This window comes from Hyaena hyaena, unplaced genomic scaffold (genome assembly GCF_003009895.1).
Source record: "Hyaena hyaena isolate Hyena2069 unplaced genomic scaffold, ASM300989v1 scaffold_297, whole genome shotgun sequence".
NCBI lineage: Eukaryota > Metazoa > Chordata > Mammalia > Carnivora > Hyaenidae > Hyaena > Hyaena hyaena.
The window spans coordinates 1,149,388-1,164,726 of NW_024080929.1; the positions used below are offsets into that span (position 1 = coordinate 1,149,388).

Here is a 15,339-nt window from a genome sequence, read left to right on the forward strand (position 1 = left end):
GTGTCATTTGCAACTATCTTTTCCCATTCCATCAGTTGCCTATTAGTTTTGTGGATTGTTTCCTTTGCCGTGCAGAAGCTTTTTATCTTGATGAGGTCCCAGTAATTCATTTTTGCTCTTGATTCTCTTGCCTTTGGGGATGTGTCAAGGAAGAAATCGCTGCAGCTGAGGTCAAGGAGGTTTTTTCCTGCTTTCTCTTCTAGGGTTTTGATGGTTTCCTGTTTCACATTCAGGTCCTTTATCCATTTTTAGTTTATTTTTGTGTGTGGTGTGAGAAAATGATCTAGCAGTGCAGGAATGCTGATGCATAGGGGCACATGTACCCCAGTGTTCATAGCAGCACTTTCAACAATAGCCAAAACATGGAAAGAACTTAAGTGTCCATCAACTGATGAATGGATCTAGAAGATGTGGTTTATCTATACAATGGAATAGTTCATGGCAATGAGAAAGAATGAAATCTGGCCATGTGTAGCAACATGGATGGAACTAGAGGGTGTTATGCTTAGCGAAATAAGTCAGGCAGAGAAGGACAGATAATATATGTTTGCACATATAGGTAGATTAGGAGGAAGCTAATGGAGGACCATGAGGGAGAAAAAGGGGAAAAATAGTTGGGGAGAGGGAGGGAGGCAAACCATGAGAGATTCTTGAATGCTGAGAACAAACTGAGGGCTGATAGGAGTGGAGGAGAGAGAAAGGTGGTGATGGACATGGAGGAGGGCATTTGTTGGGATGAGCACTGGGTGTTATAGGAAACCAACGGGACAATGATCTATTTAAGAAAAAAAAAGAAAACCTCAAAAAAATTAATAAGTAAAAAAAAAAAAAAAAGAAAGTTACTGCTGGGAAATAACACCATTTTAAAAGAAATTCCACAGTACATATCTTTAAAAATTCTCCTAGTTTTTGACCCAGTAATTTGGCTTCTGGAAACTATACTGAGCAAATAATCTTGAATATTTTTAAAATTATGTACAAAAATATCACAGCTTTGTTTTTAACAATAGAGATAAATTGAAGACACTCTAAATATACCCAAATTGGAGACTAGTTAAGTACATTATGATATACCTGATCTGACCCAATAAAATATTATATAGCCATTTAACATGATATTTTAACATAGGATGGTAGAAACCATACACTCTCAATCTCACCTAGCAGAGCCGCTTCCCCATAAGAGAAATTGGTCGTAGAAAAGGCAGAAGAGGGCGCCTTGGTGGCTCAGTCGGTTGGGCATCCAACTTCTGCTCAGGTCATGATCTCACAGTTGGTGGGTTCAAGCCCCGCGTCGGGCTTTGTTCTAACAGCTCAGAGCCTGGAGCCTGCTTCAGATTCTGTGTCTCCCCCTCTCTCTGACCCTCCCCTGCTCACACTGTGTGTCTCTCTCAGAAATAAATAAAACACTTTTAAAAAAAAAGAAAAGGCAGAAGATTTAGAGTGTTATTATTGATAATAATGAGTGGGAAATTCTTTAAAAAATATTAAGTGAATAAAACTAGATAGAAAATGTATATGTAGGATGAACTCATTTAAAATGCATGGGGAGAAGATTGGAAAATTTTGTTTGTTTTAAGCCAATTGTTTGATTTTTTAGTGAAAATTCATGATTTGCTGGCTTAAGTAATTTTTTTATTTTAAAATAATTTCAGACACATAAAAAGGTGCAAGAACAGTACAAAGACTTCCTGTGTACCCCTTACTCATATTCCCTAAATATCAACATAAATAAACTTTCATTCATTCATTCATTCATTCATTCATTCATTGCAGTTTTGAGGTTGTTGTTTTTCTTTTACACTTATCATGCCATGAATTCATAGGGAATGGGTTCCAGCAGCTCAGGCTCCTTTCCATTGGTTCTCACGAAGTGTGCTTCTCTGGGTGGGGAAGGCTGGCATTTCAGTTGAATCCAAGTACCTTTCTCTTTGGCTTTCTTCTTTTTCTGATCACTTCCCTTCACATGCTTCAGAAAACTATCTCGGTTCTTCGAGTGCTTAATATAGTCAGTACGTACGTTAATTTTCTGGCAAGGATCTTGCACTTAACTTGTTTGTTTATGACAATGCCAATGGTATGCTGGGTAACATTGTAGACTCTTCCAGTTTTGTCATGGTAACATTTGCGGAGCATTCCATTTTGAACAGTGCCCATTCCTTTGATGTCCACAATATCACCTGTCTTGTAGAATTGCATGTATGTTGCCGAAGGAACAACCCTATGCTTTCTAAAAGGCCTAGAAAACATATAGGGGGTACCTCTCTTCTTTCTATCTGTGGTGGTCATTTGGCGAATTATTTGAAGATGGCAGTTCTGGCCAAAAGGGATAAATAAACTTAAAGAAATCCCTCTGCCCCATTTACAGATGTATGGTCAATGAGCTCCTATGTGACCAATGTCATGTTAGATTCCAAAATTAGGAGGTAACAGAAGGGAGACACTCATTTCTGATGGCCTGTGGAATCTAGGATGAAAGCCAGTCCCAAAACTAATAATCAGATGCAAGACCTTTAACCAATTACACTGCCTATTATTTACTGTAATCAGTGTCATCCCATTCTGCCTTTACCTTGACTACTTCAAGGCGCATCATGCAGACAAAGTGATAATGAGTGTTGAGCAACAGATTTAAACTTCCCGATTCAGGTGAGTGACTTGAGGGAGACAAATATATATTTTTTGTTCATGTCTTCACTTAAGTGAAAATGAAAAGCATCGATTTAATTCAGCTGCCAGCAGTTCTACAGAACTCTGCTGGACATCAAAGAGAAGTTAATAAAGATTTGAAGACCTTACAAAAATAAAAACGCCGCATGTCCATAGCCATGAAAATGCATTATGCAAAGTAGAATACCTACATTTTAACACAGATACTATATTTTTCTGCCCTGAATTTGAAAAAGTCCTCTGTATCACAGACATCGTGGAGGTAGAAGAGACATTTGGGTGATCCAGCACTGTCCAAGAGAACTTTCAGTAATGATGAAAATGTTCTGTATTGGTGCTGTTCAGCATGGTAGTCATGAGTCACCTGTGGTTATTAAGTGCTTGAAATGGGACTAGTGGAATTGCAGCACTGAATTTTTAAATTTCATTTCATTTTAGTTCATCTAAATTTACATAACTACATGGAGCTAGCAGCTACTACACTGGACAGTGGAGATCTCCCTCTCTCCACTCTAAGTAGAAATTTCCTCTCCAGTTCCCCTGATCTCTTTTTACTCTCACTGAAGATCACATCCACTCCCAACAGTTCCAGTTACCTTATAATGATGGTACTCAATCTTGGCTGCATATTGCATTCATCTAGGGAGCTGTTCTTAAGTGTCAGTGTTGGGGTGGGAGGGTTACTATGACCCAAGCATGGATATTTTTAAAAATCTCCTCAGGTCATTCTAAGGTACAGCCAGATTTGAGAACCTTTGATCAATATTCTGATGACTCCTAATTCTACATCACCAGATTTCAGTGCTGTGCTCCACATGCTGACTGGCTCTTTCCTTCCTGATTCCCCTCCACCCCACCCCCCAAAAGTCCCTGAAACACCAATATATCCAAATAGAACATTATTATATTCTTTCACCCAATTCCTTCAAACTGTAATTACTAGACATACTTCTGCCATTTTGCTATTTGCTTTTTATATGTCTTATATATTTTTTATTTCTCAATTCCTTCATTATAGATTTCAAACTTACATTCTTCTTTTATGTTTGTTTTTTATATATATCATTCTGATTTACTTCTCATTTCCTATCTATATATATTTTTAAGTAAACCCTACCACCCAACATGGGGCTCAAACTCATGACCCCAAGATCAAAGTCTCATGCTCTACTGACTGAACCAGAGAGGCAACCCAGGAGGGTGTCTATTCTATATGTTTTTAATTATTTCTTTGGTGGTTACCCTAGGGATTAAAATCAACATCTTCAATGTATAGGAAGCTAGTTGCAATTAATAATAACTAAGCTTCATGGTGCCTGGATGGCTCAGTCCATTTAGTGTCTGATTTTGGCTCAGGTCATGGTCTCGTGGTTCATGAATTCAAGCCCCACATTAGGCTCTGTGTTGACAGCTCAGAGCCTGGAGCTTGCTTCAGATTCTGTCTGTCTGTCTCTCTCTCTCTCTCTAAATTAAATAAAAACATTTTAAAAATAATAACTTAGCTTCAATAGTATAAACACTATTCCTATGCAGCTCCATTCCTCCCCTTCTATGTTGTTATTGTCACAACTTACATCATTATATACTGCATGTCTGTTAACATAGATTTATAATTTTTTGTTCTATGGATTTGTCTTTTAAGTCATACATAGAAAAAAAGACAACTTATAAACCAAAAATAGAATACTGGCTTTTATATTTAGCTATGTAGTTCTCTTTACTAGTGTTCTTTATTTCTTCATATGGCTTTGAATTGCGGTCTAGCCTAAAGGACTCCCTTTAGCATTTCTTACAAAACGGGTTTACTGGCAATCAGCTTCTTCAGCTTTTATCTAGAAACATCTTAATTCCACCTTTATTTTTGAAAGATAGTTTTGCAGGACATAGAATTGGGTTGAGAAGGCTATTTTTCTTTCCACACTTTAAACATATTACCCACTGGCTTCTATGGTTTCTGAAGAGAAACTGGCTGTTAATTTTATTGAGGATTGTTTGTCTGTGATAAGTCACTTCTCTTGCTACTTTCAAGGTTTGTTCTTTGTTGTTGTCTTTTGATAGTTTGATTTTAATGGTCCCAGTGTGGAATTCCTTTGAGTTTAGCCTTCTTAGTGTTTGTTAACCTTCTTGGATTTATAGATTCATGTACCTCATCAAATTTTGGATCTTTTAGGCCATTATTTACTGAAATGTATTTTCTGCCACTTTTTCCTCTTCTTCTAGAACTCCCATTATGCATCTGTTGGTACACTTGGTGGTGCTTCACATACATCTTAGGTGCTCTTCATTTCTTTTTACTTTTTGCCCCTCAGACTGAATAATTTCAATTGAGATATTTTCAATTTCACTAATTCTTTCTTCTACTTGCTGAAATCTGCTGTTCAGCTTTTGGCAAATACTACTGGAGAGGCTTCTCTAACTCTGAGAAAATTCCAAGGGGGGAAGGAATATAAAAAAAGGCAATTCTCTCAGCTGACCCCTCTTTTTCATGCAGCAATTCAGTACATATGTATTAACCAGTCAAAACAACATAAGACCAGAATTCTTTGAGAACAAAATTCATATTGCCCTGACTGGCACCAGCAAGCCACAACTAGGAATGTGAGCCCCTGTTTCCATAGCTTTATCCAAGCTAAGAAGTAGGAGATGGTAGGCAGTTCATTAGAAATGCTACAAAATTCTCTTACCAAAATTTAGTAGCTTCTTTCTTCATTAAACATCAGTCTTATTGTTTTAAGTGTTTATTAGATACCAGAGTTCAGAAAAAGTTGATTCTGATGGTTTTTGTTACGATGGCTAATTATTGCATTACTGGGGAGATGGGTTTTTAGAGTTCCCTACTTTGCCATTTTTTATAATGTCCTTTTTCCTTAATCAACTATTTTGTGGAAACATTACACATTTATCCCTTTCTTTAAACTTTAATTTTTTGCCCAGCTTCATATAAAACCTGAATGCCATACTTTTTGTAATTTATATCTTAATTTAATTGAGAAATTATATTTTTTGTAGCCTGAGACTTTTTGTTCAGCAACATAATGTGTTTCTCTATTCTCTTTGGTCCTGTTTTATCCCCTTCAATAACTTATTTTACATATATCCTGCTTCTTGCTAAATAAATTAATTACTAGATATCTTAAGATATCACTATTGTGCACTGGGCTTCTTCCATTTCAATTTCTGAGTGATGGTGATGATTATTGCTAAGTTTTTTAAAGCTATTGATATTTGTATATTTTTCTTACATTCTGTCACATTACCAAACACTAGTTAGCTCTAACAGGTTTTTTGTAAAGTTTTTTGGGTATTTTATTACATAATTATATTATGTAAATATAAAGGTGATTATTATGGTTAAGTTTTTTGAAGCTATTGATATTTGTAAATTTGTCTTATATCTCTAACCTTACCAAAGCACCCTGTTAGTTCTAACAGATTTTTTTAAAGTTTATTGGGTGCTTTATTATACAATTATATTGTGTAAACTAAAGGTAATTTTGTCTCCTCTGTTAAATATTTATCATATTTTCATGTCCTCTTACTACAAAAACCAGAACCTTAAGATTGAATAATAGTACTAATAGTGGCAAATCTATCTTGTTCTTGATTTTAATGACAATGGTTCCAGTATTTCACAATTTATTATATTTATTATTGTTATAAAGTAAATAGTCTCTTTTTTGTATAAGTAGTTTACTTCTGTTCCAATTTTATTTTAGTTTTTTTTTAAATAGGTGCTGAGTTAAAGCAAATTATTTTTTTTCATGTACTGATATAATCATGTTTTCTTTCCTTTAAGTCATTGACTTTATTTACCAAATTGTATTGACAATTTCCTCCTACTAAACCATGCTTGCGTTCTTAGGATAAATTCCTTTTGGTCATAAGGTATTATTCTTCAAATTCACTACTATGTTATAATTTGCTAATATTTTATTTAGAATTTTTGGTAATACTTTTATGATTAAAATAGTCTATAGTTTTCATCTTAGGTTATCTTGATTAGATTTTGGCATTAACATTGTGTTAGCTCTGTATGATTAATTCTTTTTCCATAATCCAAACTATTTTTAAATTTTTAAAAATGTTTTATTTATTTCTGAGAGAGAGAGAGAGAGACAGCGTGAGCTGGGGAGGAGCAGAGAGAGAGGGAGACACAGAATCTGAAACAGGCTCCAGGCTCCGAGCTGTCAGCACAGAGCCCTATGTGGGGCTCGAACCCATGAACCGTGAGATCATGACCTGAGCCGAAGTCGGATGCTTAACCAACTGAGCCACCCAGGCGCCTCTCAAACTATTTTTAGTAACAAGATGATCATCCATATTTTTTAAGCAGCTGTGAAGCCACTTGAGTGGAATGATTTTTAATTGGTATCTATCTCAAACTATTTTAATTTCTTCTATAATTATTAATTTGTTCAGTTTTTCCATTTATTTATGGTTAAATTTTGGTAATTTTTCAGAAAATGTAGCCACGCAGGATGTCTTCAGCTTCTTATAACAGAAAAGCATACTTAAAAGTGGGTTAACAAAAAGGGAGTTTTTATCTCACCCAACTAAAAGACTAGAGATTGAGCAACTCCCTGACTGGTTAATTAAATGGCTCAAAGACATCATAAAAGATTCAATTTATGCCATCCTCAGAATGTAGGCTGAATCTTTTAGGTTGGCTGTCCTCATAGTTCAAGGTGACTACCAAAGTCATAAGCAAATGACAACATTCAAAGACAAAAAAATGAAATATTTCTTTTTTTTATATCTCTTTTTCAGAACAAAGAAACCTTTCTCAGACTCTGCTAGGACATTGCATTGGCCAAATTGCAACAAATACTCAAACCAAGATTAATCACTTGCCAAAGAAGTATTGGAATTACCACTATTGACTTAGTCTTAGACCAATTAAGACTCTTTCCTTGAGAAAAAGGAGGAGCTTCTTGCTTAAGCACATGGCTGTATAGAGGAGATGAAGTCAAACACACAAACAAAAGCAGAGCTCTACTGACAGACCATTTCTCCATCTCTATCATTACCATTATTTTGTGTAGTTATTCAATACAAATTTATTGAGAGCCTACTATGTGCCAGGTTCTGGGTATAGAGTAGTAAATATGATAAATAAAGTTCTTGCTATTATGAAGTTTATATCTTGGTTGGGAGAGCTAGTTGTTAAAATAATAAACAAATATAAATATGATCATTTTAAATAGTGATACATTCTTGAAGAAAAACAAGTCAGGGTAATGAGATGGAGAAGAACATGTGAGAGGCTTGCCCCATTAGAAACAGTGGTCTAGGAAAGCTTACTGAGATGACATTTGATCTGAAACCTACATGTTAAGAAAGAAATTATGGGGGTGCCTGGGCGGCTCAGTTGGTTAAGCGCCCAGCTCTTGATTTCAGTTCAGGTCATGATCTCACAGTTCATGGGATGGAGCTCAATGTCGGGCTGAATGCTGACAACATGGAGCCTGCTTGTGATTCCCTCTCTTCCTCTCTCTCTGCCCCTCCCCTGCTCACTCTCTCTCTCAAAATAAATAAATAAACTTTACAAAAGAAAGAAAGAAAGAAAGAAGGAAGGAAGGAAGGAAGGAAGGAAGGAAGGAAGGAAGGAAGGAAGGAAGGAAGGAAGGAAGAAATTGTGAATATGTAGTGGAAGAGGGTTATCGGCAGTGAACCACACGTGCAAAGGTGCCAAGGTGGTCACATGCTTGAGAGGTATGAAGAATAGAAGTTAACGTTCTCCTAAAATACAATTGTGTTTTATACATCTATATCTGAGCACATATGCTGTGTCTATTGCCTAGGATGACCATCCCAACATTGCTATGTGGTGAACTCCTATAAACGTTTTAAGACATAGCTCAAATATTACTTACTCTTCAATTACCTCCCCAGGTAGAGTTGAACACTTCCTCCTTTGTGTTCCTACTATATGTTAGAATCCTTATCACACCATAGTACATTTAACTTATTTTCATTTTTTTCTCCCTCTGGACTTGGAGTTGCTTAAAAGCAAGAGCTATATCATTTATATATGTATATTTGTATTCCCCACTACCAAGTACTCTGGGCCTGACAAATAGTAGGCACATAACAAATATTTGTTGAATTGAAACAATGAATATCTACTATTCCTGGCACTATTATAGGCATTATGGAGCACATAAAAGAGTCTACCTTTATTGAAGTAGTTAAAAATGTAGACTCTGGAGTCAGAAGCTTGGCTCTAATCCCAAACCACCAATTACTAGCTGTGTGAACTAAAGCAATTTACTTAACCTCTCTGTGTCTCAGATTCCTTATCCGTGAGATGGGAGATTATAATAGGAACTGTCTAAAAGTGAGGAATAATTAAATACTGTAGGTTGAAGCATTAAGAACATGTCATCTGGCATATGATAAGTGCTTTATGTTTATTTATTATTATTTATAGATTAATGAAATTCTTAAATTGATAAGATTGATACAAATGAGAAACAATACTGCAGTACACCACTATGCAGGATGGTTTAAAGTGCCTCCTGAAACAAGATGCTATGGTATCTTGACCTTAACAAAGTATTGCTGAATGTGTGAATGAAGAAAAAATAGGTGCAGTGTAATCTGTGCTTGCCTGACCATTCTAGAGTACTAGGTTCATTTCTGAGCATGATATTTAAATATAAACAAAATATAGTGTAACTAGAAGCAGACCACTAGAATGATCATAACTCTAGAGAAGGGGAGACTCAGAGTAGAGAGAGACACGAGAGCTGAAATTAAACATCTGAAGGGTTTTCCTGCTCGAGAGAACAGAACTAGGGCAATGAGATAGAAGTCATAGGCATATGATTTCAGGTGAACATGGAAAGGAATTCCTGACAGTCAGCATTCACCACACAGGAAAGTGGTGAGTTTCCCATCAGTGGAAGGGTTCATTAGCTGAATAATCACTTAACGAGGATATCATCAAGGGGACCTTTTCATTGGGCAGGAGATTATTCTAGATGGCCTTTGAGGTCCCCTGCAGGAGGTCAAGATCTGGACTTTTCTGGGAAAGATTAGAATTACTACATTAAAATTCGGAAGTTCTCAAAGTGGTATTCTGAAAGGATCCAAAATGCTCTCAAAATCAACACTCCACCAAACACATGCACATGCGCACGCGTGCACACACACACCCACACACACAGTCTTCCTCTGACCAGCCCACTCCTGTGCCTTTGTACATAAAATTTCCACTTCAGTCACTTTTTGGATTGACCATTAAGGATTCCTTCTTACATGTAATTTTTCCTAGAAGAGGTATGTCTTTAAGCCACTCAGCCATTATCATCGTCTTCTACCACAGTGTCTGGTACATATTCATTAAATGTGCTTATTTTACACTATTTACACTTGAGATTGTGCAAGTTTATCAGATTAAACCTACCTGTCTTAAAGGGCTCTGAAGAGATGCAGAAATGGATAGATAGACATGGATAAGGGTGAGAGGTCACAAGGGTTTCACTATTCAAGCTCAATACTTATGGCACAGAGTGAAAGCCACAGACAGATACCATGTCCCTCTAAATGCACAATTTTTTAGTTAGGTGGGAGCCATGCTTTCTTCCTCAGACAAAGTCCTGAGCTAGGCAGTGATCTGGGCTGGGATTTGCGCCCTGGCCTTCTGCCCAGCCCATTGATTGAGCTCTTTAAATCTCATCATTTAAGCCTACAAATGTCACAGATCCCATTAGACAATTTCTTCTGACTAGCAGCACAGAAAAGAGAGAACATGATAAGCCCCCGGGGGCAGCCTGTTAGACCATTCCTAATGTTCCATATTTGGGGGACTACATTGAGAGTGAGGTCCACTTGTAGAATGGCATAAAGTGCTGGCTGGTTTTGTTTTGTTCAGTTCAGAATATACCTCAAGGCCAGTGGATAATGATGGAAAAGCCCACCTCATCTCTGGGCTTCGGTTAATGGCAAATGAGTACAATCTGCCGAGTATAAAAGTAAACAGTGACGGGAAGAAACCTTCCCCATAATACATCCTCAAGAGATGCCAGAAATTATCATTAGCTATTTTTTCCCAGAATAATGGCAGAGTAGGACTAACAGCAAGCATATGAAGAAAGGATTGGTCCCAGAGCCTGGAGCAAGGCTGAGGCTAAAGCTGTAAGCAAGGGTAAAATGGTACCAACTGTGGGGTTGGAAGAGAGCAGGGCACTAAGCAAGCCATTAGATGTCTACATAAGCCTACATATAATCAGACAATGCAGGGAACCTATTATAATAGCATTGTTTACGTGTAGTATAGAGGTGGGCATGGATACATAAAAGAGATTTCCAAGGCTGGACACGAGGCCTCTCCTTTCCCCTTCATCACACCTTCCCTGCCCTAGACACATGTCTCTCTGTACTCTGAAGACCACAGCAACTTCCCTAATCAAGTAATCCACATTAAGGTGTTAATAGCTGTTAGCCACATGATCTTCTATTCCTTCCAGGGGTAGTTTTAGAGATGTAGAGCCTTAAAGCAAAGGAAACTCTCTAATAGACTCTCTCGGGCACTCCCCTGGAGGAGATCTTTTTCTCTAAGGGGAATACTTTGAGGCTCCTCATAGCACAGCTCACTGGAAATGCAATAGACCACATCAGTTTCAAATGCAAGAGATGAAAAGTAAATCTAGACTCTGAATTGATTATATATAATCCAATTATACTTACTTCAAGTCTCAAATTACCATGATTTTACTGTCCCATCTATAACCCATACATCTGGCACACAGTAAAAGTTCGATGAATGGTACTTCTTGGTGCCTTCATTATTATTACTAATAGCACAGGAAGCAGTAGTAGTAATAGTGCTGCCCTGGCACAGTTCCTGGGACATATTATGTATTCAAAACTATACTAATTATTTTGTTGCACCAGCTCCTGGCATAGTGCCTGGCATATAATAGAGCGGCAATTTAGTTAGCTCCCTTCCTTCTCATCTTGCCCTAGGATACATTTGTCTTCAGTTTACCCCACAGCTTTGCCTTTCTAAAGTGGGGCACAGATCGGGGCACCTGGGTGGCCCAGTCAGTTGAGTGTCTGACTTCGGCTCAGGTCCTGATCTCACAGTCTGGATTGGAGCCCCACGTCGGGCTCTTTGCTGACAGCTAGCCCAGAGCCTGGAGCCTGCTTCAGATTCTGTGTCTCCCTCTCTCTGACCCTCCCCTGCTCACGCTGTCTCTCTCTCTCAGAAATAAATTAAAACATTAAAAATTAAAAAAGTAAAGTGGGCACAGATCTTCCGTCAACAACAGTGCTTAGCACAGCATCACTTGTGACACCATCTGAAAATACATCTAGCCTTTTCTCCCATGGTAACCTCTTAAGTGGCAAATGGGCAAGAAGCATTTAAAATCATTTTGCAAGTGGGAAAACTAAGGTTATGAGCTCTTGCCTTGGAATTTTAGCTCACCTCTAATATTTGTATCTTATAGCCTGAACACTGTGTTCCCTATCAATTTCTCCCAACTAGGCCATGATCAATCTCACTACTATTATTCTTATGCTCTGTAGGGCCTAGACTACCCTCATATTTTCACATTTTTAAAATTTTTTTAAGATTTTATTTTTAAGCAATCTCTATACCCAAACTGGGGTTCAAACTCAACCCCGAGATCAAGAGTCACATGCCCTACCAACTGAGCCAGCCAGGTGCCCCCACATTTGTACATTTAATTCAACTTCCAAGGATGGGCTAAAGAGCTACGTCCTCCATGAAACCTTCTCTGAGATCTCCAGACCTCACTGAGTCCTTTCTGAAATCCCAAAGTATCAAATCACTACCACATAATTTAAGCACTACATTCCATGACCATGCCAACCTTCCTCAGCTAGATTGTATGTGTTCATTAAACATTCATTTGTTGAGCACCTATCATATTCCAGACCCCATGCATGTGCTGGGAAGACAGGAATCAAGATACTCCAACCCTAGTGGCATAAAGACAAATATGCTATTAGGTGACATTGGAGAAATGTTATCCAAGTACCAGTGGAGAACTCAGAGACAGATTGGCTAACCTTCTGAAGGTGCTGGGGTTGGGGGATGGGAAACTTCACAAAGGAGGAGAACTATGAGCAAGGTGCTAAAGCTGAGAAGGAATTTGTTATGTGGAGAGAGTAGGATGAAGCTATGTGCAAAGACATGGTCATAAAAGGGCCACTCAGAAAGCATGGTTCCATATGGCTAGAACGTAGGTTGGGATGGAAAAAGATGAGAGAATATCATGGAAGGTTTACTCATTTATTCATCAAATATATATATCAAGTATCCAGAGTGTGCCAGAAACTTGGCTAGGTGCAGGTGCTATAAAAACAGGACAGATACAGTCCCTGAACTTGAGCTTTAAAGAAAATTGGACAGAAGAGATGCTTATCCAGTAAGATAAATAAATATGTCACTATGAATTGTAATAAGTAGTAAGAAGGAAAAGAATACAATGGAGAGAAGAATATGAAGGAACTACTTTAGAAAAAGTGGTTAGTGAGGGCTGCTCTGAGGAGGTGATATTTTGTTAAGACCTAAAAGATTAAAAGACCTGGAGAAGAGTGTTCCAGGAGGTAATCAAATGTCTTGAGGTGACGAAAAGCTTGGCATGTTGGGAGAATCAAAAGAAATTCCACGAGGCTAAAGAATAGTGGACGAGGGTGAGAAGTTGTAGAGGTAAACATGAGCCAAGACCGAGTAGACCTCAGAGAGGAATGTTGAATTCATTACAACTAATCAAAGAAGAGCAAAATGGAATTAGATTTGTATTTTATGGGATAACTTTGGGATGGTGCAGAAGACCCTGAGGAGGGGAAAAGGACGAAGTCAGGATGATCAGTTGTAAGGTTGTTGAATGGTTTAGGTGAGAGATGAAGGCATGGACCTATTTTTTTGTACCCTCCCCAAGTAACTAGCACAGCGTTAGGCATACTGAAGGCTTCCAGTGTGTTCATATATGTTAACTAAGTAAATATAAACTGAATCCAGTTGTTAAGTCTCTCTTGAGGAGATCACACTGTCTCTTCTTCCTCCCCTCTTTTTGTTTATAATGGAGATGGGGAAGCAGGGAGGCAGTCTACAATTAATATTATTAAAGTCATTAGCTGTTTAGTGACAAATGCTTACTCGAAATGCCACTTCCCTTAGCCACTGCTGAGTTACTTGAAAGTAGCACAGAATATCAGTGCTTATCAAGACAGCTAAACAGAGATTTGGATGCAGAAAGAGAAATTTGTCATTTGGGCCTATTCAGGGTAAGAGGTGACACTCACCTTCAAACACTAACTTCCCAGAAAATCACAAGCACATGAATTGCAAATGCCACTTGGTATAATATATGCTTCTCCCTTTGCCAAGGCAGGGATGTAATTACCTGTAAGAGTGAGGCCTATGTTTGTGGAAACTTCATGTCTTCATCTTCTCTTCCATCCAGCAGATGACAGAAGTGGCCCTGTATCACATTTCCATTTCCTTTTGCTGGCAAAATGTTTCGGTAATGAGACACTTAAATGGGTCCAGCCAAACTCAGCCTCCAGAGAGTCCTGGAAGCCCCAGGGATGGGAGGAAAAGGGGAACCAATCACCTTATGGATCTGAGCCTCATCTTCTCCCCTGGGGAGAATAAGCATTCCTCACAAGGCTAGTAGGAGGAGTCAGTGAGGAGTGTGCATTAATTTGATCTGAAACTATGAGGCAAGAACTCTATACTGCCATTCATTCTATGCAACTGAAGGCAAAGACTATCCTTTTTTTCTTGGTTTCCCAGAAAAAGTTAAACACATTGTAGGAATTCAATAATAGTTTTTACTTTAAAATCAATTCCATTAAAATCTGGTTTTAGATGTAGTGCATGTAAAACAGATCATTCACTTCTCAGAACTGGATCAAACAGATTATCAGATCGATTAGTTCCTTGGTTTTGAATGGTAGAGGAAAAATCATGAATAGGCAGAGGGTGTACATGACTTTGGCCTCTTGGAGCCTATGTACATTCCTCAGTGAGCAGCAGCAAGAAGCAGGGTTTTAGTTAGCATAAAAACTGGATTTTAATACAGGATTTACCTCTGGGTCAGCTGCAAATGCAACCCTGAAAATTAGCACAGGCCCATAGGCCTACGGCCTAAAGGAAATTGGCCAATGTTGCTCCAACAAGCAGAAGTATTACCGTGAGTATCTTCAGACAAGAGAAGGGAAGGAAGGAATTAATTTGCATGATGTCTTAGGAGGTTTTCCCCGTGCCAGTTCTTCTAATAATATATTATCTCATTTGACTCTCACAATAGCTTTATGAGGAAGGAATTATTCTTTAGCACAGAGACTGGTACACAGTAAGCAGTAACTAAATGATAACTGCTATTAATGCTATTAATACTGATAACCTTAATAATAACAAACCAAAGCACAATGGGATTGAGTAATTTATCCAAGGTCACAGAGCTGGTAAAGGCAGGATTTGAACCCAGGTATTTCCCACCCAAAATCTGGGCTTCTTTTGCTAACCCACTTTGCAAGAAGAGAAAGATTATGGTGTGAAAACAGTTGAAGATTTTCCAACCCCTTAGCCAGGCTGCCTCCATAAACCGGCCACTTTAAACCTTCAGGCACCTAAGAATCTCTTTGGTCTCCCTCTCTCTCACTCAGGTTGCTAAATTGCTATGAGCC

General features: G+C 38.1%; 1 pseudogene; it reads right to left on the minus strand.

The window, feature by feature from the left end:
• Positions 1-1,807: 1,807 nt before the first annotated feature.
• LOC120241979 lies at positions 1,808-2,289 on the minus strand (annotated as a pseudogene).
• Between the last annotated feature and the right edge of the window lie 13,050 nt (positions 2,290-15,339).